Source organism: Halichoerus grypus, chromosome 15 (assembly GCF_964656455.1).
Source record: "Halichoerus grypus chromosome 15, mHalGry1.hap1.1, whole genome shotgun sequence".
NCBI classification, from domain to species: Eukaryota; Metazoa; Chordata; class Mammalia; order Carnivora; family Phocidae; genus Halichoerus; species Halichoerus grypus.
The window spans coordinates 52946109-52969089 of record NC_135726.1 but is presented as its reverse complement, the minus strand read 5'-3'; the positions used below and the strand labels follow the sequence as shown (position 1 = coordinate 52969089).

General features: G+C 49.4%; 1 protein-coding gene across 8 annotated transcripts in view; it reads right to left on the bottom strand.

Moving 5' to 3' along the window:
- The window catches only part of BICRA (BRD4 interacting chromatin remodeling complex associated protein), a 79855-nt gene that overhangs the window by 35435 nt on the left and 21439 nt on the right, over positions 1-22981 (bottom strand). Inside the window, exons 1-2 of one of the 8 annotated variants that reach the window (XM_036114089.2) lie at positions 6460-6561; positions 3884-4022 (exon numbers count right to left, since the gene is read on the bottom strand). The exons of 5 other annotated variants lie outside the window; for them this stretch is intronic. The gene's annotated coding sequence lies outside the window, so the exon portion shown is untranslated. Of the gene's footprint in view, positions 1-3883; positions 4023-6459; positions 6562-12060; positions 12298-22981 lie in introns of those variants that run through there. 2 more of the 8 variants (XM_036114090.2, XM_078062759.1) reach the window with 2 other exon arrangements.

Below are 22981 nucleotides of genomic sequence, written 5' to 3'. Positions count from 1 at the left end.
TCAATCAAACCACACCCAAACGACAACACAAAGCCTGCCTCCTCCTGGCCAGGCTCCCTTCCTCACCGGCCACCAGGCTGACCTGCCCGACCACAAGGCTCACCCCTGCTCAGGAGCCTTCCTCACACGGCTCCCTGGTGTTTGGAAGTCCAGGCACTGGAAGTGGTCGGGTCTGTCCCCTCCACCCGATTGCCACGACTTCCTGCTTCATCATCCTCTTCATCACCAAAGCCAAGGTTTGCTGAGCACTTACAAAGTGCCCGGTGCTGTTCTAAGTGCTCCATCTTCCTACATTTCATTCTTACAACAATCCCTTGTAGAGGGTGCCACGATCCTCATACCCATTTCACAGCTGACAAAACCGAGGCAGACAAAGGGGTTAGGGAACGTGCCCAAGGTCACTCAGTTAGCAGAATGGCAGAGTCAGGATGTGAACCCAGGCCAACAGGCTCCCAAGCTTGTGGGAACTACATGATGGTGCCAGGCTGGCTAGCTGCCCCCCATCCCAACCCCCAAGGGTACACTTCCTGCAAGGACCTTCAGTACCCCACCTCTTACGCCCTCTTCCCCTTATGCTGTCCTGAAGCACCGCAGAAAACTCAGCTTATTTCCCACACACCTGGGTCCAACACTGAGTGATGAGTTCCTGCAGTGGACCTCACATGCCACAATGCCCAGAAACTGCCCTCTTCCGATTTTTCCCAGGGCATCTGTAGCACATTGAATAGTAATTCCCCAAAATGATGTCTACGACCCCGGACCTGTGAATGTGGTCTTCCGTATTTGCAAAAAGGGTCTTTGCAGATGTAATTAAGCATCTCGAGATCATCCTAAATTGTCTGGGTGAGCCCTAAATCTAATGACCAGTGACCTTCTCACAGACACAAGGGAAGACACAGAAGCTGGAAGAGCTAAAGAAGGACTCTTCCCTAGAGCCTCCAGAAGGCGCAACTCTGACTGCCCGGGTGGCCTTGCCAACACCTTGATTTTGGACTTGTGGCCTCCAGAACCATGAGCCGCCATGTTTGTGGTATTTGTTATCGCAGCCACAGGAAACTAGTATAGCACATAAATTTGTAAGATCCATCCTGGGTATACAATATATATACACAAACCACCATGTACAGTTGCACAGGTTGTTCACTACACAAAGGAATTAAGTCCTGGGGACAAGTGGGGCCTCAAATCCAGCCAAGGCTCTGCTCACATCAGTGAGACCCAGAGAAGGGCAACATCCACCTGGAGAAAGGACTCTTCTAATACACACAAAGGAGACTACGGGACTGTGCCCTCCCAGTAAGAGCTAACTTGGCCCTGAATATGTAGCCACTGGCATGCTATGTCTATTTTCAAAGCCAAAAAAGGAAAACAGGGAAAAAATGTTGATTCCTCACACACTCCCACCCCTTTGGGGAAGAGAGAGAAAAAGCAATTTGAAGAGCAATTAAAATCTACACCATCTTTATTTTCAGTGACCTTTAGAGTTCTAAAATCATTGAATTAGTTTAACAACATTAAAGCGTGCCCTATAAAACGTGGATTGCTCATAAAGCGACTGGTGTCTAGTTCCTAAAAGCCTAGTTTATACAGGTAGTTACACACTAGAATGTTTTGTGCCTTTTCTCCCCCCACCATCTACCATCCGCTGCTGTTCTAAATGCAGCTATAAAGCTGCGGGCTTGCCAAGAAAATCAGGTATCTCAAAAGGTTTTACATTTTCTTCTGAACGCTGGTTTATAAAAAAACAGAAGAAACTCCGAGAAGGAGGGAAACAGGCAGTGGGGTGGGGGAAGAGAACAGAAGGAATAATTATGTTGACTGGACACAGGGCCTCCCGTGACATTGGGCAACAGGGAAGGCTTTGAGGTCGGGACCGAGTGGAGCTCAGAGGAACAAAAGAGAAAAAAGCTCCAAAACACTGTGCATGCTTTAGACCACTGGGTCTTAAACTTGAAACTGCACCAGAATCACCAGAAAGGCTTTTAAAGTAAGGTTTAACGGTCAGAAGGTCTGGGGCGGGGCTGGGAATGTGCATTTCGAACAAGTTCCCAGGTGATGCGGATGCTGCTGGTCCAGGGACCACACTCGGGAGAACCGCTGTTCTAGAAGCTTCTGTCTCTGTTTTCCTCCCAGGGCTCTTGCTCTCATACTGAACACAAGCCACAGGTTCCTAGCCAGTGACAAGGTGGCCTCACGGGTCAACAGGCCTAAAGAGGTTGCCCATTATCCAAAGCCACTCCCAGCCTGACTTCCTGGTCAACAGAACTTGCATTTGGTTTCATTCAGCAATGTACCCACTCACAAGGATGAGTCACTACGAGCGGAGGCCTTTGCCCCTTGGTCAGAAACTTCCTTCCTCAGCCTCCTTTGCAGTTAAGTTGTAAACATGGGAAAGATTTTTACATTTGGATAAAGAGAGCCCTACATTGGGAAGATTATTTGCCCCTACTCCTTCCTGCTTGAAAAATTGATGTGAAGCATGACGACAATGGCTGGTGCTGCAGCAGCTATTTTGAGCTCCAGAGGGAGAAAATTAAAAGAATCAGAACCCAGCAGCCTGGCAATACTGAGTTTCCCCAAATCCCTGGAATGGTCCATCAGACATCTTGTTCCAGAAGAGGATGAAAAACCTGGGTTAACTTAAGTTAAACATATACCTACTCTATGACCATAGTGAAAAGAATGTGTACAAAAACATTTTCGCAAAAATTTTCACAGCAGCCTTCTTCACAAAAGCCCTAGACTGGAAACAGCACAGATAGATGTACACTCCTGGTAAATGAAAAAACAAACTGTGTAACAGCCACACAGTGGACAATAAAAGGGAATACACTACTGTTACAGTCCAAAAACACAGATGAATCTCAAATGCATCGTGCTGAGCAAAGGAAGCCAGACAGAGAAGACTACCCACGATGCGATCCCTCCACGTAAAGTTCTGAGCAAGTGACACCGGTGGGAAGAAATCAGAGGTATGGTGGCCCCAAGGGGGCAGGCGGAGGGACAGAGGGAGGGGGATCTTCCCTGATGATGGAAATGTTCTGGATCTGGATCTGGGTAATGGTTACATGGGTAATTATTTGTCAAAATTCATCACGGTGTGTACTTAAGATGTGTGCATTTTGTTGCACGTAAATTATATCCCAGTAAAGCACAGCTATTGTGTAAGAGGAAATAAAAAAAAAAGCCCGTACAATCGATTCTTATTATTCATGGTAGTTATGTTCTATAAAGTTACTACGATCACTGAATTAGGGAATCCTGAACTATCGCTCCTGGGGAAATCGAGGGTTAGGTCCCTGCAAGCCTCTGGTCACATTTTCATCAGGCGATCAATACGTAACCTTGTTTTATGTGTGTTTCCGTTTAAATACACCTTGTTTTATATTGCTGATTCGTTCACAATGAACTCACGGCCCACAGCACTATAACTCACGTCTGAATGAAGCTTGCCCAGCACATGTGTTTTCTACATGAGGCACTTTCCAACCTTCTCACACTTGGGAGTGTTGGGCTGAGCCTCAGCACTAGGCTTTGGGGCATTTTTTAAACGGTGAAATCACCACCACCAAGTGGTGGTGTGAAAAACAGGGCACTAAAGGTTAGATCACGAAAGGGCACTTGTTGCAGTATGGGAGCTGAAACAGGAAGGCAGAGTGTTTGTTTTTTCAATTTCCACTAGGAACGGGCACACAGGGAGGCTCAAATTTTTACCCCCGCTCTGCGCATGTCTGCAGACGACCAAGACAGCACGGGGAGGACTGATGGTTGGGTTGCAAGGATGACTACAGAGCAAGCAGATGAATTCACAAATACGGCATCTGTAAATAATGAGGCTCTCCAGATTCTAATGCATGCATCCCTTACTCAGAACTTCACTTACGTATCAATTTCACTTATGTATCCTGTAGGTACAACTGTGAGGTGTACATGTAGGCAGTCGTTGTTTATAACAGCAAGATATTGGAAACAATCCACTGGCCGTCAGTAGAAAACAGGTTGAACAGAAAACTACAGTCCATCTAAACAGGGGAAGATATTTGTTAAAAAAATTTTTGTTGAAAAAAATATGAATATTTAAGCCATCACTGGTCAGGTAAACTATTACTGGCAGCCAAATGCACACAGACCAAAAGCTACTCTGTGGTAAAAGAAAGTGCCAGGATTTGAACCCAGATTTCATGGACACCGAAGCCTGGACAGCTTTCTGATGTCCGTGAAAACCCTGGATGCCCGAGCATCTGCGGGCAGCGAGCGGCCATCCCTCCCTCCACCCTCCTGCTGTGAAATGCTTTTCTTCCTGGATTCAAGCACAGCTTTCTAATTTCTCACCAGAGCGGAGCTGTCTTCAGGAACTAGCTAACCTCGATGGCTCCAAGACACCACGCTTCCTCCTGTTTCTTAATAAATCCCCCATCCTTCCCTGGGTTTTGCAACCAGTACTGTCCGTGTAAAGATGTCCATGAGCGCTGCCTGGAGCGCTGCGGGGGAGTCGCTAACTGCCTTCCTGCTTCCTCTCCGGTTCCTTCTAAACTTGGTTCCCCACTCAGTGGCCAAAAAAACGATTCCATTTTATTTAAGGTTGTGTCGTTCTCAGCAGCGCTGGGGAGGCAGCAGCGAAGACAACAGATATCCCTGCTCTCCCGGAGGTAACGTTCTGCTGGCAGGAGTCCGACCATGGAGACATACAACATACAGCAGAGTGGACAATGGCAAGGATGGAGGAGAAAGGTGGCGGGGGAAGGGGGTAGGGAAGGAGGGGGATGCATTTTTAGCTGAAGTGGTCAGGACATCGTCCCAGATAAGAGGTGTTTGAGCAGACGTGGAGAGAAGAACAGAAGCGACGTGGACACACGGGGAAAGGCATCTGAGGCAGAAGGGACAGCAGATGCAAAGGCCCTGAGGTGGAAATGTGCTGGGGGTGCTTGAGCAACAGTAAGGAGGTGAAGAGGGGTCGAAGAGGCAAGGTCAAAGGCTAGGCGATGGAGGGCCCGGTGGGCCAAGGTGAGGTCCCGGGCTTATTCTGAAGGAGCCCGAGAGATAGGACGGCTCTCAACAGCGTGGGCCATGATCTGACCCAGGTTTCACAGGATCCCTCTGGCTGCTGAGTGGAAAATGGATTGCAGGAGGTGAGGACAGGGGCAGGCAGCCCAGAGGGCAGATGCAGGTGGCGGGGGAAAAAGTGAAAACTGGCCAGATTCCTGACATGATGGCAGAGCAGCAGAGTCTACGGATCAACTGCCCAGGGGGTGGTGGGGAAAGAGCAGAATCAAGGGCCCTGCAGAATCTGAGCGGGATGGGAGGGCAGAGTGGATAATTGAGGGCAGCCAGGCAGGATGTGCAAACACAGCCTTATACAAGCTCCCTGGTTTGATCTAGCACCTTCTTCAGTGAAAACATTTTTATCTAAGGTATTCTGAGGGTCCCAAAGCTACTAATTACCCGGGTTAACGCACCCTACCCAGGGCAAGGGGCGTGTGTGTGTGTGCGCGCTCGGAGCCTCAGAGAGAGAAAAGGCTGCAGGGGAGCCCACAGGCCAGAGATGTGCAGGGCCCCAAGGCTTCCTCTCATAGAAATGCCCTTTGTATCTTGTTTCAGGATCTGTCCTCACCCCAAAATCTAAACAGTTTCTAAGTTTATTTGTGACTTTGAATCCGAAAACTATCTTGGGGTATATGGTGTGAGGCAGGGATCCAATTCCATCTCTCTCCATATGGATGACTATTTTTTGTTTTGGCACCAGCTCCGTTTACTAAGTCAGGGGCCACTGCGGCCCCATGTCATGTCCACACACGCCCGCCTCTCGTCCTGGGCTCTCTGTTCTGTTCTGTTGGTACAACATCAATTTCTATTTATTCCCTAACCTCAGAGATAAAACAGATTCAGCTGGATGGGTAATCAATATATGGATTGATGCTGGGCAAAGGTGACAGGTGGTCAGGGGAGTGAGGTGTCTCAGGGAAGGGCACAGGATCCCCAAAGCAGGCAGCATGATGTCCCTTAGCCTGAGAATACATTCCAGAGTAAGTCCACTTATATGTATTATACCATTGACTTTTAACTAAACTAATCCTCGTAACAGAGACAGAGGGCACAAAAAAGGGGCTCAAAAAGAGACCAAAAGATTCAAAATAAAGTACAGACACAAAAGCTCACATATCATATGATTCCATTTATATGAAATTAGATGGAGGTGATGGTTGCATAATGTGTACATATGTACTTTCTAATAAACAGATGATAGCGAAGAGCTTGGACTTTGCAACCAGACCTCCTGGGTTCAAATCCCACCTCTGCCACTTAACTGATGTGTTACCTTGGGCGAGCGATTAGAGCCTCCTCGTGCCTCAGTCTCCTTCTCTGTAAAATCAGGTTACAAGTTGTGTCCACCCCACAGAGCTGTGGGCATGGAAATGAGCTGATACATGCAAATATATCGACGCTTAGTCACACGCTTACCATTTTCATAGCCGGGAGCATAGAATCAAAAGTGCTGTGTCCTTAGCCATGCGATCAAGGTCAATATCAGCAGTAATAAGTCAAGCCGACAGTGTGTAGTACCTTTAATGTGACATGAGGAGAAGGGTACTTCACCGCTGTGGTCTTCCTTCCCCAAACCCTAACTGCCAGTCTAATCACGAGAAAAACATCAGACAAACCCCCAAGTGAGGCATGTTCTCCAAAACTCTTGACCGGTACTCCTCAAAACCAACAAGGTCATCAACAGTAAGTAAAGTCTGAGAAACTGTCACGACCAACAGGAGCCTCGGGAGACATAATGATTAAATGCAGTGTGGTTTCCTGGACAGGATCCTGGAACAGGAGCATTAGGGGAAAACTAGGGAGATCCGAATACATTCTCCAGTTGGTTGATGGCAATGGACGGTGTTGGTTTCACGGTAAAGTCGTAAGATGTGAACATTAGGGAAAACCAGGTGCAGGCTATACGAAAACTCTGTATTACTTTTGCAACTTTTCTGCAGATCTGAAATTATTTTAAAAAAAGAGTTTATTATAGAAACAAAAAACCTCAACGGTCTTCAATGAACCTAAAAGTGTTGGGGGTGCAGCTCCGGCCGACTTCCTGAGAGGCCTGAGCTGTGCCCGAGGGTCCGCTTGAATGAAGGCTCAGACGCGTGGGGATCTCGGCCTTCCTGTGTGGCCTTACCAGCTTCTTTCTCCTCTGTCCGCCTGACCCTGCCCTTGTTCTCCCACGATCTCATCCCCACATAGCAGCTAAAGGGCTCACGTTAGAACCTCAGTCAGCCCAGGTCCCTCCTCTGCTCAGAGCCCTCCCGGGGCTCCCGCCTCCCTCAGTAAAAGCCCAAGTCCTTGCCATAGCCCTACAGGCTCTGTACCATCTGCCCCCACTTCCTGTCACTGTCTCCCACACTCTGCCCCTCATCTATGACCCTCCAGCCACACCAGCCTCCTCGATACTGCTCTACCACACCAGGCACAAGCCTCCCACAGGACCTTTGCACATGCTGCTTCCTGTCTGGTAGGCATTTGCCCTTACCTCCTTTTCTGTCACCAGGTCAGTGAGACTCAACCCGATTCCGTCTACAACTGCAATCCCTACCCGCCCCCTCGGCACTTCCACCTCCTTGCTTTGCTTTCCTTCACAGCGCCGATTACTATCTGACGTGCTGTAAACGTGATTTATCTTATCTGCTGCCTGTCTCCGCCAGGAGGGGGTGAGCGCCGGGTCTGTTTTGTTCACTTTGTGTAAACTCTGATGGAATGGCTGAGGCGGACCATTCTCAGCGGCCACAGCAAATGCTCAAGAGTGTAGGCGCCTGACTCACGACTGACCAGGGCTGCGGGGGGGGCGGGGAGCGGGGACCCATGCCTAGGCTGGCCAGAGACCCACGGGGCCGGGCTCAGAATGGAGGACTGGCCACTGGGGTGGGAGGGAGGCCCGAGGGACCCAGAAGAAACCTGTCAGCATGAGCTGGAGAGGAGGCGAGAGGTCATGGGGGGGGATGTCACAGCCCGAGTGACCACTGTGGTCTCAGATGAGACCGATCTGTGGGGGAGGGTGGTGAACTTGGGCTTCAGCACAGAGAGCTGCTCAGAGGAGGGGAAGAGAGCAGAAGTGAGCTGGGGCAGAGGCGCGGGAGGGAAGGGCACTCTGGAGAGACAGAGGGTGAGCGAGAGGAACAGACACAGAGAAGGTGGGCACATCTCCCCAGGTCAGTGCAGGACACTCCACAGGACTTGTCTGCCTCTCCCACCCTGTGCACCAACCCAGGAGGCAGATTAATCCAGTCACAGTCTACACCCATGGTACCTGCCCACTCAATGCCAGGAGCCACCACAATAAGGAGGGCAATCAGAACTCCGGGCAAATGTGCAGACTGCCCCCTAGGGGGCGACAGCACCTCCTGTGAACTGTGTCAAGCCCAACAGGACCCCCCAGGCAGTGCCTCCCTGTCTACACTGACCGCATGGGTGTCCGGTGCTTGGGCACCATGAAAGAGAACATTTGTTAAGTCTATAGAGCAAGGGTGAAAGAGCTAAAACCAGCTGCAAGGACCACAATCAAGGCTTTCAGTCCTCACCCAGGAAGGATTCTAGAACACGTGACATGGGACACATGCGTCAAGAAGGTAGGGGAGCCTACGGACAACCTCCACCTGGCATCACACGGAGCCTGGGGCTACTCTCCGTGTAATTCCGCCCTTATGAATAATGGCAGATGTGGACCAGAGGGCATGTTCTAGAATGTTCACAGCACCCCTGAACCGGAAACAACCCAGATGCCTCATCAACGGGAGAGCACGTGGATACACTGTGGTAGAGCCACACCATGGAATACCACACAGCAGCGAAAAAGGAACAACACTACTGATCTACTCACAAGGAAGAACCTCCAAAAACATGACGTGGAGCAAAAGGAAACACCATTGTAGGATTTCATATGTCCAGTACAAACCCAGGCAACACTAAACTATGGCGTTATCATGGGGATGGAGGCTCCTGGTGGGGGATGTAGAGGTCGGGAAGGGAGGTACAGCATGTTCTGCTTCTCATCTGGGAGCTGGTTGTTGAGTGCGTCCAACCCATGAAAATTCATCCAGCTGTATGCTTAGGATGTGCGCACTTTTCAGGACAATTCAACAAAAAGATCCCCCAGAAGGGAAGAAAACACCCTCACACCCTCGTCTACTCCTGAAAGGATGCAAAATGGTGCAACCGTGTGCCACACTGGCTGTTCGTCCAAACGTTAAACGTACACTACCCTACGACCCAGCGATCTCACTCCCGGTAGACGCCCAGGAGCGGTGAGAACACACGTCTGCAGAAAAACCCCTACGTGGACGTTCAGAGCAGAATTCTCCGTAACAGCCCCAAAAGTGGTAACAAACCAAGTACTCATCAATGGATGAACAGAGAAACAAACCGTGGTACATCCACACAGCGGGTATTACTTAGCAAGAAAACAGGAAAGGCATCCTGACCCACGCTGCGAAACCATCGTGCAAAGTGAAAGAAGCCAGATACGAAAGACCACCCTGTTTTATGGCACCACTTAAACACAATGCCCAGAATAGACACATCCACTGAGACAGAAAGTACATCAGTGGTTGCCAGGTGTCGGGCAGACAGGACGGATGCGAGGGCAGCTAAGGGGCTCAGGGCTGCTTCTTCAAGTGAGGAAAATGTTCTACAATTTGTGTAGAGCTAATGATGGTTACACAACCCTGCAAATGTATTATAAACCATAGAATTGTATGCTTTCCATGGCTGAGTTGTATGGCATGTGAATTTTATCTCAATAAAACTGTTGTTGTTTTTTTTAAGTATCTATGGGGGGCTCCTGGCTGGCTCAGTCGGTTAAGCGTCTGCCTTCGGCTCAGGTCATGATCCCAGGATCCTGGGATCGAGCCCTGCGTCGGGCTCCCTGCTCGGGAGGAAGCCTGCTTCTCCCTCTCCCACTCCCCCTGCTTGTGTTCCCTCTCTCGCTGTGTCTCTATCAAATAAATGAATAAAATCTTAAAAAAAAAAAAAGAAAAGAAAAAGTAGGGGTGCCTATTCAGTGGCTCAGTCAGCTAAGCGACTGACTCTTGATTTAGGCTCAGGTCATGATTTCAGGGTCGTGGGATCAACCCCTGTGTCAGGCTCTGCGCTGGGCATGGAGCCTGCTTAAGATTCTCTCTCCCTCTCCCTCTGCTCTTCCTCCCTCTCCCCTGTGCGTGCAGGTCTCTCTAGAGAAAAAAAAAAAGAAGAAAAGAAAGTAGGGGCGCCTGGGTGGCTCAGTCGTTAAGCGTCTGCCTTCGGCTCAGGTCATGATCCCGGGGTCCTGGAATCGAGCCCCGTATCGGGCTCCCTGCTCAGCGGGAAGCCCGCTTCTCCCTCTCCCACTTCCCCTGCTTGTGTTCCTGCTCTCGCTATCTCTCTCTCTGTCAAATAAATAAATAAAATCTTTAAAAAAAAAAAAGAAAAGAAAAGAAAGTAACTATGTATGAAAATATTCCTAGACCCTTTATTTCACAATTCAAAAGAGGAAAAGTAGCAAATACCTACTGACCACCTCAAGGCACCTGTTTAACCCATTTTACACGGTGACAACTGACCATGCCCCTGGTCACAGAACGGGTCTGCCTGGAAGCTGGGCTCCCAGCTCTCTCGTGGCTGGTTCCTCCTAAGACCGTGCTCTGCTCCCAGAGGGAAGCAGGAGGAACCAGCATGGGGGTGCCTGGGACAGACCTTCTGACCTCTCCTTTGTCTCCTTCTGCTTCGCTGAAAGCATCCATTCATTCACTCAAAATTAAGAAGTATTTCCCAGAGCCACATTACACCTGCGTTTCTTCAGCAATCTCCCCATTGGTCTCTCTGCCCCCACCCCACTAGCATCTGGTTAGAACATGAGTCAGCTCATGTCCCCCGTCTGCTGAGAACCCTCATGTTCCTGTCTCACTTGGAGAAAAGCAAAGTCCTCGCTGTGGCCCACAAGACCCCACAAGATCTGCCACTGTACCCTCTGCCCTCATATCCTGCTCTCTCCCCTTGGCTTGCTCAGCTCCCGCCACATGGACCTCCTCAATAGTCTTCAAACACACCAGGCACCGACCTGTCTCAGGGCCTTTGCACTGACTCTTCCCTCTGCCTGGATTGCTCTGCCCCAAAAACCCACACGGCCTCTCCCCTAACCTCCCTCAGGTCTCTACACAAATGTCAACCTCAGTGACCTCACCTTCCCTGACTACTCTATTTAAAAGTGCAGCCCAACCCCCTGCACCCTGATCCCTCTTCTCCTGCTTTATCTCTGTTAGGAACACTTATTGACATCTGACATAGTAAATATTTTACTGGCTTATCTTGTTTATTGTCGGTCTCTGAAGTAGACACTTGAGAAATATTTGTTAAATATTGGGTAACTGTGTGCAGTTGTGCAGGTTGTACACTGCACAATTCCCCGACCCTTCCCCCCCGCACTCCCCCGGAGAGGCAGTCCCATCTTAGGACACTGTAGATTTGTGTATACATATGACCACAATTTTCTGGCAGATGGCAGAAAAGGGTCATGAGAAAGGGGCATCTGTTTTTAGTTCCACAAAAGCACCACATGGGCTCATGGGGGCCTGAGTTAAATAAATAGGCAAACTGCTGCTTCAGATGCAGCCAGAAAGCACCACACACGCCCAGACTGCGTGGGTTCAGATCCTACTCTGCTATTTAAGCACCTGTCTAACCTTGGGCAAGTTACTTCTCTCTGTACCTCTGTTCTACCTTGGGTCTACGGGAACAGTAACACTCCCACGATACAGTGTGAGGCTTAAACGAATCAATACATACAAAGTACATGACCTGTGGCTCAGAGGATGTGCTGGAGAAGTGTGCACTATTATCATAGTAGCTATTGTTCTCAAATCCCCAGGCTCAAGTTTCGAAAAATACAACTTGGGGCGGGGTGGGGGGATCCTATCTTAGGCGCAATGTGCTTCAGCCGGGTTTGTGCTGGGCTGAGCCGCCCCGTGGGCTTTGGGTTCAGAGCCACCTCGAGGGGCTCTGGGGACCTAGGGAGAGTTCCAGCGAGGACCCAGCCCTACTCACCGAGGTTCTGATCTCCTCCCAGGGACAGTGGAGGATGCTGGTGTCCACATAGTGGGGCGGAAACCCCAGCTCCGGGGGCACAAGCTCTCAGCGGGCATTCCCGGACCCGTGATGTGCCCGCCTGGCCGGTTCCCAAAACGCCCCTAGACTGAGCTCGACTTCCCGAATTTTCCTCCCGTCTTTAGCTCTCTACGTCATTCTAGTCAACTGTGCAAGAATGAGTGCCCCGAGGGCAAGGGGGAAAAAGCAGATCGATTGGGAGGAAATATGCCAAAACACTAACGAGGCTGTGCTACCCGGAGTAACAGAATTACGAATCACTTTTGTGTTCTCAGCATTTCTAGAACTTTGGATATTCCAATGTCGCCCCCGTCTTTCCTCTTTTGTTCCTTCTAATGATCTTGTGCTTTTTTTTTTTTTTTCTGTTGAGAAACTGTGTTTTGCTTTCACTTTTTATGGAAACCGCATGCCCCCCAAACGCACACATTGTAAGTGCCACAGATCGTCCCCAACTGAAACGTGCCAGCCGCCGGGATGGGAACAAGATGAGCTCAGGCCGGCCAAGTGTCCCTTTGAAAAGAAGAACCTCACGGTGCTCAAGAGAGCAGGTTCTGAAAATCCCAAGCAGGGATACATAACCTGAATATCTGAATCTCACAAGGAGGAACCAGAAGTCAAACCCCCTCAACAGAGGCACCTTCTACAAGATAGGACCTTTCCAAAAGGCAATGTCACAGAACACAAAGAAAAGCTGAGAAAAGCCTCCCAACTGAAGGAAGGGAAAGAGATAAGACGGCTAAAATGCAATGTGTGATCTCAAACAGGATCCTCTTGGGGGGGGGGGGATCCAGCTATTCGGGGCGTTACTAGGACAACTGACAAAAACCAGAATACAAAGAATAGTAGAGCAGATAACAGTGCTGGGTCAATGTTCAACCAGGAGCACCTGATCACTATCCTGGGCTTACGTAAGAGAATATCCTCGGTCTTCGGAAACACACATCAAAGTGTCAAGGGCCAAAAAAGCACCTGGTACCTTTCCTAATCTCCAGCGGCTTACGTGTGTGTGTGTTGTGTGTGTGTGTGTAGAGTTCAGGTCAGACTGGCCCATTTTCCAGATGAGAGCACTGAGACTCATGGGCAGGATACCTTTTGCACCGCTGGCCCACAGAACAAAAGAAAAGGAGGGTGAGGAAGGAAATGCGGTAAAATGTCACAAGCCGGCGAATCTGGAGAAAGGTTTCTCTGTATGTGTTATTTTTGCCACTTGTCTCGAGCTTTGAAATTTTCTTCAAAACAGAAAGTCCGGCTGGCTCTGGGGCCATGCTGCCTGGATCTGCCCCTCGCTCTGTCCCTCTTGGCTGGGCAACATGGAGTCAGTGACTCGCCCTCTCTGTGCCTCGGTTTCTGTGTCTATAAAACAGACTCAGAGGCCAGTGGTGTTCTGCTTGAACATGCATAGGGGTGTTTTACTGCCAATCTGCATTCCAACGGGGCTTAAATATTCTTACCATCACCCCTGCTTATGGGGCTGTTTCAGGATTTAATGAGTCCACACGCAAAAGACATCAAATGCTCAGTTAACTGTTACCAAAATGAGTGAACCAAGGCAATGAAAATGGGTGCCTCGTTCGCTTCTCCCTTGTCTCTCTGTCCATGGACACCTACCAGGGGGGCTGGTCCCTGTCTGGTGCTGGGGAGCTTGGTGATAGCACCATGAGTGGCCCCAGGGACCGTGAGACAGGGTCCTGTGTCCTTGGAAGTGGGTGCCCCTGCAGGGCCTGGACTGAGCCCCATTCAACTGTGTCACTCTGACAGCCAGCAAACCAGAAGCCCCAGATATAGATCTGCTTTACACACTGTTCTTTCTGTGGGCCAAATTTTGGAAAGCCAGAGATGTGTTCTGTAAGAGACTCCCAGGTTTCCAGCTCTTCTTGAAAAACTGGAATATTGGCCCTGGAACGAGAAGTGAGCAGCGCCTGACCCCTTTCGACAAAGGACAGGGATGCAGCACAGAGGAAGAAACTGACCACCCAATAAAGAAGATGACAAACAACCTGATTTCAGAACAAAATAAGATCGACAAGGGGCACATAAGCCAACGGAGAGGTTCAACCTCTGTAGTCAGCAGGAGATTTAAATTGCGACCATAATGAGATACCACTAGGTACCCAACAGAATGTCTAAAATGAAACGGACGGACGCTAGCGTGTGGTGGTTAATGATGTGGAGCCCCTGGAACTCTTCAGCCTTGCTGGGGGTAACGCAAACCATCACAGCCTCTTTGAAAAACAGTGGGGGCCGTTTCAACTCCAGTTAAACACATTCTTATCTGCCTTAGTCATTCTACTCCGAGGTGTTTACCCAAGAGAAACGATAGCATGTGTCCGCACAGAGATTACTACCTGAGGGTTCACGGCAGCCCCACTGGTCAGGGCCAAACACTGGAAATAACCCAAAGGTCCACCAGCAGGTGAACGGATACACAAATCGTGACCTGCCCGCACCATGGGATCCCACTCGGCCACGAACGGAAGGAAACGACTGACAAATCCATCACGGACAGATCTCAAAATCACTCTGCTGAGTGGCAGAAGCCAGACGTAAGAAGAGCGCATGCTGTGTGAATCTGCTTATATCCAATTCTAGGAAAGGCAAATCAAATCTATTGTTACAGAAAGCAGATTTCACTGCCTGAGCCCAGGAGGCGGGGAGCACTGATTGCAAGAAGGCAGGAGGGACTCTTTGGGGAAGGCAAATGTTGTGTCTTGACTGTGATGGTGGTTTACAGGATGGTACTATTTGTCAAAACGCAGCGATAGTACTCTTAAAATGGATGTATCACATTGTACATATTATATCTCCATAAAGTTCATTAAAAAAAAAAAAAACCAGACTCTGGCTGTCTGGCTCCAATCCTGGCTCCAATGCTTACTGGCTGTGACTTGGGGCAAGTGTCTTCACTTCTCTGTCTCAGGGCCTTTGCACTTGCTGTTCTTGTTGCCGGGAACACCCTTCCTGCAGACAGCAACAGGGCTGGCCCCCTCGCTTTCAGGTCTTTGCTCCAATGTCAGCTTTCTGGGGGAGGGCTGGTTAAAATGACCACTTGCACCACCAGCCCTCTCCTCCCACTTTCCCTATTTCGGTTTTTTCCCACAGCACTCAGCACCTTCTGAGGGGTCCTATCATGGGTCTCCCCACCAGCAAGCCAGCTCCCCAAGGGCAGGGACCTTCGTCTAGTTCGTGGCATAGCCTCCTCCTAGAATACTGCCTGGCAGGTCACGGTCACTCTGTAAAAAAACTGTAGAAGTAAAAAAGGGATACATACTACTCCCATGTGGGGACGTGAGTTATAAACACTGATAAAGGAAAAAAATGCACTTCATGATCACCCTGTCCAGGAACTGATGATCAGAGAGGTGAAGACACTGACTCCAGGTCACTCAGCAAGTAAGGCATGGAGCTGGGGTCCCCCTGCTGCCCCGGGGCAGTCTGACTCCATCAACTGCCTTCACTGCATCCTGCACTCTGCCCCAGGGGAGGGCGTGATCGAGGACCTCCAAGAGACCCAGATTTCATGCCCTGAGTAACAGGGGGCAAGAGGGATTGGGGGTTTCTGTATAAGAAGACTACTCCATCAAGACCAGGCACCGTGAGGCTGAGAGACCAGGGCCAGATTGGAAACCGATCAGAATTCACAACACACAGCTCCCCCCACCCACGAAAAGACGCTCCACATCATCAGCCGTCAGGGCCACGCAAATCAAAACCATAATGAGACACCACTTCACACCCACTAGGATGATTATAATAAAAAAGATGGATAAATTAGAGTCCTCGTGACTTGTTGATGGAAATGTAAAAGAGTGCAGCCGCTGGAGAAAACATCTGGCGGGTGGGTGGTTGCTCGGGAAGCCAACAGAGAGTTAGCGTATGACCCAGCAATCCCACTTGCAGGCGTACATATCCATGCAAGAAGTGAAAACACAGGTCCACACGTGCTCGTGCGTGAATATTCACAGCGGCATGATTCACGACAGCCAGAAAGCAGAAATGATGCACGTGCTCCTTGACCGATGGGTGGGGAAGCAACAGGCGGCAAATCCACACAGTGGAATATTATTCAGCCAGAAAAAGGAAGGCAGGACTGATCTGCCACTATGGCATGGACGAACCTCGGAAACACCACGCTGAGCGAAGGAGGCCGGATTAAAGAGACTGGGTGGGGGCACCTGGGTGGATCAGTCGTTAAGCGTCTGCCTTTGGCTCAGGTCATGATCCCTGGGTCCTGGGATTGAGTCCCGCATCGGGCTCCCCGCGCCACGGGAAGCCTGCTTCTCCCTCTCCCACTCCCCTGCTTGTGTTCCCTCTCTCGCTGTGTCTCTCTCTATCGAATAAATAAATAAAAATCTTCAAAAAAAAAAAAAATAAAGAGACTGGGTGTTGCAGGAATCCATTTATATGAAATCTCCAGAACAGTGGCAAATCTACAGACACAGAAAGCAGATGCGGGGCTGCCAGGAGCTCCCAGGGGAAAAGGCAGGACTTGGGGAAATGAGGGCACAATCAGTGAACGTGGGCTTCTTTCTGGGGTGATAGAATATTCTAGAATCTGATGTGGTGATGGTTGCGCAACCCTGTGACTATACTAAAAAAAAATCACTGAATGGTGCACCTCAAAAGGGTGAATTTTAATGGCATGCAAATTACATCTCCATTTACAAAAATGTAAAAAAAAAAAAAGGCATATCCCTTGATGATACCAAACGACTTTTAATTTTCTTAGGTTTGATAATGTTGTGGTGGTCACGTAAGAAAATGCTTATTTTTGTTCTTTAAATACATACTAAAATATGTAGCATTAAAATGACAAGAGATCTGGGATTTGCTTTAAAATCCTTCAACAACAACAAAACAGAGATCGATAAAGCCAGCGTGGCCAAATCTGGATGTACTTAGAACTCGGGGATACAAGGAACAAGAGTTTATTACCCTGCCGTCTCCACTTTCAGGTTCATCTGGAAATTTTCATAATTTTTTTTTTTTTTAATTTGCCCCCAACAATTCCAACTCTGGGATTTTAACTTACAGCTCTACTCGCATTCATGCAAATCAACACTGTACAGTTACTCAGTGTCGCCTTGTTTCTAAGAGACTGGAGCTAACCTAAATATCCAGCAAAAGGTCACTGGTTCAGTAAGTTAGGGCCCTTGGATGGGATACTATGCAGCTGTGACAGGCCCTGAAGTTGATAAGTTAGAACCTCCAGGATATATTATTAAAGGCAAAGGGCAGAGCAATGTTAGAATACCGTTATTAGTGCCTCAAAAAAACGTGTGTGTGCGCGTGCACATGCCCGTGTGTGATGCTTACATGTGCACAGAACATCTCTTGGGAAAGAAGTCTACAAACTATAAGCGTTTGGGGCACCTGGGTGGCTCAGTTGGTAACGCGTCTGCCTTCGGCTCAGGTCACGATCCCAGGGTCCTGGGATCGAGCCCCACGTGGGGCTCTCTGCTCGGCGGGGAGCCTGCTTCTCCCTCTCCCTCTCCTTGCTGCACTGCCTACTTGTGCTCTCTACCTCTCTGTCAAATAAATAAAACCTTAAAAAAAAAAAAAAACTATAAGCATTTTACCTCCAGGAAGAGGATAGCTGGGAGTTGGGGGGAGAGAGGGAGACGTTCCACTAGAAATCTTTGCTACCATTTGAGTTTTTGTACTTGGGCATGTGTTCCCGCTGCTCCCAAAAATACATAATAAACACATACATTTTTAAAAAGCCCCAAAGAAAAGCTGTTTCCTAAGCATGGCCATGTCCCCACACATCTCCCCTGGGGCTGGATTAGAAGGATCAGGTTGTCCCTTCTGCTCCCTCCCCTGGGTGGGCAATGGGCACCAGACTGGGGCTGAGGCCTCCCTCCAGGGAGAGCAGAAATGACCCATGGGCCCGCCCAGGGCTCCCCGGGAACGATTTCCAGACTCATACTCCCTTGGCTGAGGCTGGGGAGAGGGAGATACAATACAGAAAGAACTGGAGGAAGAGAAAGGAGAAGAAGAAGGGGGAGGAAGGCAAGGGAAGAGGGGGAGGAGGAGGCCTGAGTGCCTGCAAGAACAAAGCAAGGACAGGCCTGGGCAGGAAGCTGCTAGAAAGGCCAGCCCCCACCTCGGCAGAAGAAATGGCCACCAAGGAGCTTTATTCATAAGCGACAACAAACTGGAAAACTACCCAAATGTCCATCAGCTGATGAATGGAGAGACGCAGTGTGGTAGATCCATACAATGGAATGTTATTCGGCCATAAAAAGGAGAGAGGCCCTAACACGTGCTTACAACACGAGTGAACCTGGGGACGTCACGCCGAGGGAAAGCAACCAGACACAAAAAGCCACATAGTGTAGGATCCCGTGTAGAGGAAATGTCCAGAGCAGGCAGATCCGCAGAGATGGAAAGTAGATTAGTGGCTGCCAGGGGGTGGGGGGAGAAATTAAGTACAGAGTTTCCTTCTGGGTGATGAAAATGTTCTAGAACTAGATTGTGGTCACAGTTGCACAACTCTGTGAATATACTAAAAACCACTGAATTGTACACTTGAAAAAAAAGGAGACGTTTACAGCATGCGGGTAGCTCAAATGTGAAAAAGAAAATGAAATGAGAAAAACAACAACAGGAATGAACACAGTGATGAAAGGTGACCGTACGGGCGGGCCTTAAGAACATTCCGGTGAGTGAAAGAAGCCAGGTGCAGAAGGCCACATAGCGTGGTGTTCCACGAAATGTAGGATTTACGTGAAACCTCCAGAAAGGCAAATCCATAGAGACAAAAAGCAGACTAGCGGGTGCCAGGGGCGAGAGTGGGGGGAATAGGGAGTCACTGCTTCATGAGTGTGGGGTTTCCTTTTGGGGCGATGAAAACGTTCCGGAACTGGAGAGTGGCGAATATCCTAAAAACCACTGGATTGTACAACTCTAAGTGGATGAGTTTTATGGTATGTGAATTATGTCTCGATAAGCTCTTTAAAATTTTAAGTGGAGGAAAGAAAAAAAGAAACTGATCACATGACCCACTTCACCACCCCAACCTGACTCTTCATCCCAGCTTGTACACTCACTTGGGGCATCTCCTGTCAGCGTAGCCCCCAACCACCCAAACACACAGGCCTGGCCAAGGATGGCAGAACCGGAAACCCCACCTCCAGTCCCGGTTGTATTTCCTGGGACCTCCTTACGTGATGCAGGGGTACCCCCCCAAAGCCATCCTGGGTTGCTTTCCTTCCGTACCCACATTTGGTAGAGGCGCCACGAGGGTGGGCACCAAGTTTCGGCCTCATATTCTCCCCCCACAACCCGAGCCAAAAATGGGCAAGAAGACATAGAAACCACAAAGGAATGTGAAATGTGCCTGCTTTGTAGAATTTCCTAAGTGCAAAATGCTGATTTCAGAAGCATAAATACCTTTATACTGCAACAAAACAAAACACGGACATGGTTATACTTCGCTAGAAAGTAAACACACACACACAGGAAACTAGCCTTGAGGGACAGGACCAGCGGGGACCCCTCCCCCGTTCTCCCCCCCCATCCCCCCCGCCATCTACCACCACCTGCTCTTTGTGGTGCCTCAGGAGGTTAAGTTGATAAGAGGTCAGGTTTAAGTCTGGTATCAAGGAGGGAGGGGGGAAAAACCACATTGCTCGTAAGCAATTCTTTTTTTTCCACAGAGCTCCTGGGAAGGGTTTCCCCGGCTCCGGTTTCTGTCCTTCCCAACGGGGCCCCCCCACCTTGTCCTTCCAGCGCAACACCCTGCACTTTCCCACTGGGTGGAGAGAAAAACACAACCAAACACCTTTGACTCATTCCCTCCACAACACATACCTAGTGAGCACCTACTGCACCCTGGGAGACCCCCCCAGTAAAGAAGCACACCACACCTTCATAAACAAATTCATCTATAACGTAATCTCAGCTGGTGGTAAATGGCTAGCAGGAGATCATAATACAGGATGAGGGAGAGATGGGGAAAGGGAGGTTTCAATTTTAAAATAGGGTCCTGGACAGAGGTGACATTGAAGCAGAAACTAGAATGAAGTAAGAAGAGAGCCATGCAAATATGTGGGGGAAAGCACCTCAGAGGGCTGAGGGAACAGTAAGCGCAAAGGCCCCGAGGCAGGAAAGTGCCCGGTCGGCTCCAAGAACAACTAGATCACTGTGTGGTGCGTACAGGGCATTAGTAATGATGTTAGAAAGAGAGTGGGGGTGGGGAGGAAGCATGGGAGGCCTGTGGATTTTGTTCTAAGTGCTCTCAAACTGGGGTTGGGACCCATGGGGCACGAGGCAGTCCTCTCAGGAGCCCAGAAGTTGCCCATACAGTTCAAGTCAAACAGCGAATCCAGATGCCCCATCCCCTAGTACTGAGTCCTTCCCATCCAGTCCCCTGCCTACACTAGCATCAACAAAAACACACCCACTGTGGTGAAGGCTGTTGTGTGTTCCCCCAAAACCACGTTTTCCTTCTAGGCGCGCTGCGGGACTACATTTCCCAGCATCCCTTGTCGCTGGGTGTGGTCACGTGAGTGCACTCTGGCCACCAGGAAGCAGGTGGAAGCAACATGGGCACTTTCCAGGCCCGGCACATGAACTTTTCCTCCAGCCTTCCTCATCCACGGCGGGCCCCAGACTTAGGGGAGGGCAGAGCCACAAGAGGGAAGGAGTCTGGTTCCTCAGTTCCTCCCAGGAGACTGCCTGCCCGACAAGAAACACCCTCGCTGGTCTATAACATACACAAGAAGAAAATTTTATCATCTTGAGCCTCCGCAAATAAAGGGCTATTTGTCACAGCGGCTAGCAGGACCCCCGCTAACTCACATACCCACCAAACGAAGGCTGATCAACTTGGCAGCCTGCTCGAATGAGGAACCTCTTGCAGAAGTTCCAGAAAGGGAAGAGAGGGCAGGGGAAACTGAGTCTCTGCATGCTTCAGGGTCTAAGAGGTGTGCCCAACTCAGAAGAGCCTACAGCAAAGCTTCAGGGCCGCATCTGGGGCCCAGGACTTAGTGTCCCCAAGATGCTCTCAGCCGTGTCAAGTTTGTCTTTTGAAAAGAAACGCCAACTCCATGATCAAAGCTCAGCTTATATCCCCAGCCCGATACCACACCAAGGATGAGAGCCCCAATTTATGAACCACCAGTACCATTCCCAAGGTACTGGGCTACCCCGACGCCCCAGCATAGTAGCTCCCTTTACCCCACAGGTGAGGAAAGCTGACACCCACAGCCGCTAACCTGACAACAGGAACTGTGGGTCACCACAGATGTGCCGGGCAGGCGATTAAATACTCAATTTATCTACGGGCCCCAGGAGGTGGGAGCCTAGAAGAGAAGCTCAGTGAGGCCAAGGAGTGTACCTGGCACTGGGAGGTGTGTAGGGAATACCAGTTGACTAAATGAACAAACAAACAGTTCCTATTTTCCCTTTTCCCAGATGAGGCAATGAGGCTCAGAGAGGGCATGTCACTGACTTGAGGTCACCCAGCAAATGGGTGAGGGGACCAGGTTTCGGGTCAAGATCCAACCCCAAGCACTTGCCCTGCCAACTCTGCCAGTCTGTTTCTAATGCCCCTCACCCCCAATCCAGAGCCTGACCCGGACCAGCTAAAAGCCTCAGGGCCTTTTCTTAACTGTTCTCAACTACTCCCCCCCACCCCAGTACACTTTCCTTCAGCTCATTCACATCCTCCCAAGTTCCTTGCTCACTAAGTATTCATCCATTCAGCAATTAAGGACTAAGACGCATGTGTGCCAGGCTCTGTTCTAGAAACCACGAGGAGTTGGGGGCGGGGGGGGGGGCGGAGAACGGCCATGAACAAAACAAAGATCCCTGTTCACCCAAAGCTTACGCTTTTGACCAGGGTGAGGATGGAGACAGAAAAGAAGGGTAATATAACGTATTATACTACATATTTACAAGTTAAACTTCCATGTATTTAATTTCTATCTATTAAATAAAAATGTTAACGCTCACTATAAATTATATTTATAAATGTTAAAATAGAAATGCCATCTTATGTACAGAATTATTTATATTAAAAGCATTTACACATATTATAAAATATTGATAGATAAAAAGATCAATAAAATGTAAAATAGATGGTAGGTCAGAAGTTGCTAAGTGCTATGGAGGAAAAGCAGAGAGATAGAAGGACCAGGGATTTGTACGATTTTTTTTTTTTAAAGATTTTATTTATTTATTTGAGAGAGAGAGAGTGAGAGAGAGCACATGAGAGGGGGGAGGGTCAGAGGGAGAAGCAGACTCCCTGCCGAGCAGGGAGCCCGATGCGGGACTCGATCCCAGGACTCCAGGATCATGACCTGAGCCGAAGGCACTCGCCTAACCAACTGAGCCACCCAGGCGCCCTGTACGATTTTAAATAGGGTGATAAAGGCAGGCATGGGTGAGGAGGAGGGAGCCACAGAGCAGGGGGACAAGCAAGTGCAAAGGCCCTGAGGTGGACAAGTCAGGACATGCTTCCCAACTTGAGGAAGGAGGCCAGTGTGACTGAAACAGAGTGAGTGAGAGTGAGTAGTTAGTGGAAGATGAGGTTAGATTGTAAGCCAGGGACCAGACTGTGTATAAAGGTAGAAACAACCCCAGAGCCCATCAACAGAAGAATGGATGAACAAAATGTGCTTGATCCGTGCAATGGAGTACTACTCAGACTCAAAAAAGAACGAAATTCTGACCCGTGCTGCAATATTGATGAACCTTGAAAACATGAGGTGAAGTGAAATAACCCAGACACAAAAGGACAAATATTGTAGGATTCCACAGAGACAGAAAGTAGATTAGAGGTTACCAGGGGCTGGTGGGAGGGGGAATGGGGAGTTGCTGAGTAATGGGTACAGAGTTTCTGTTTGGAATGATGAGA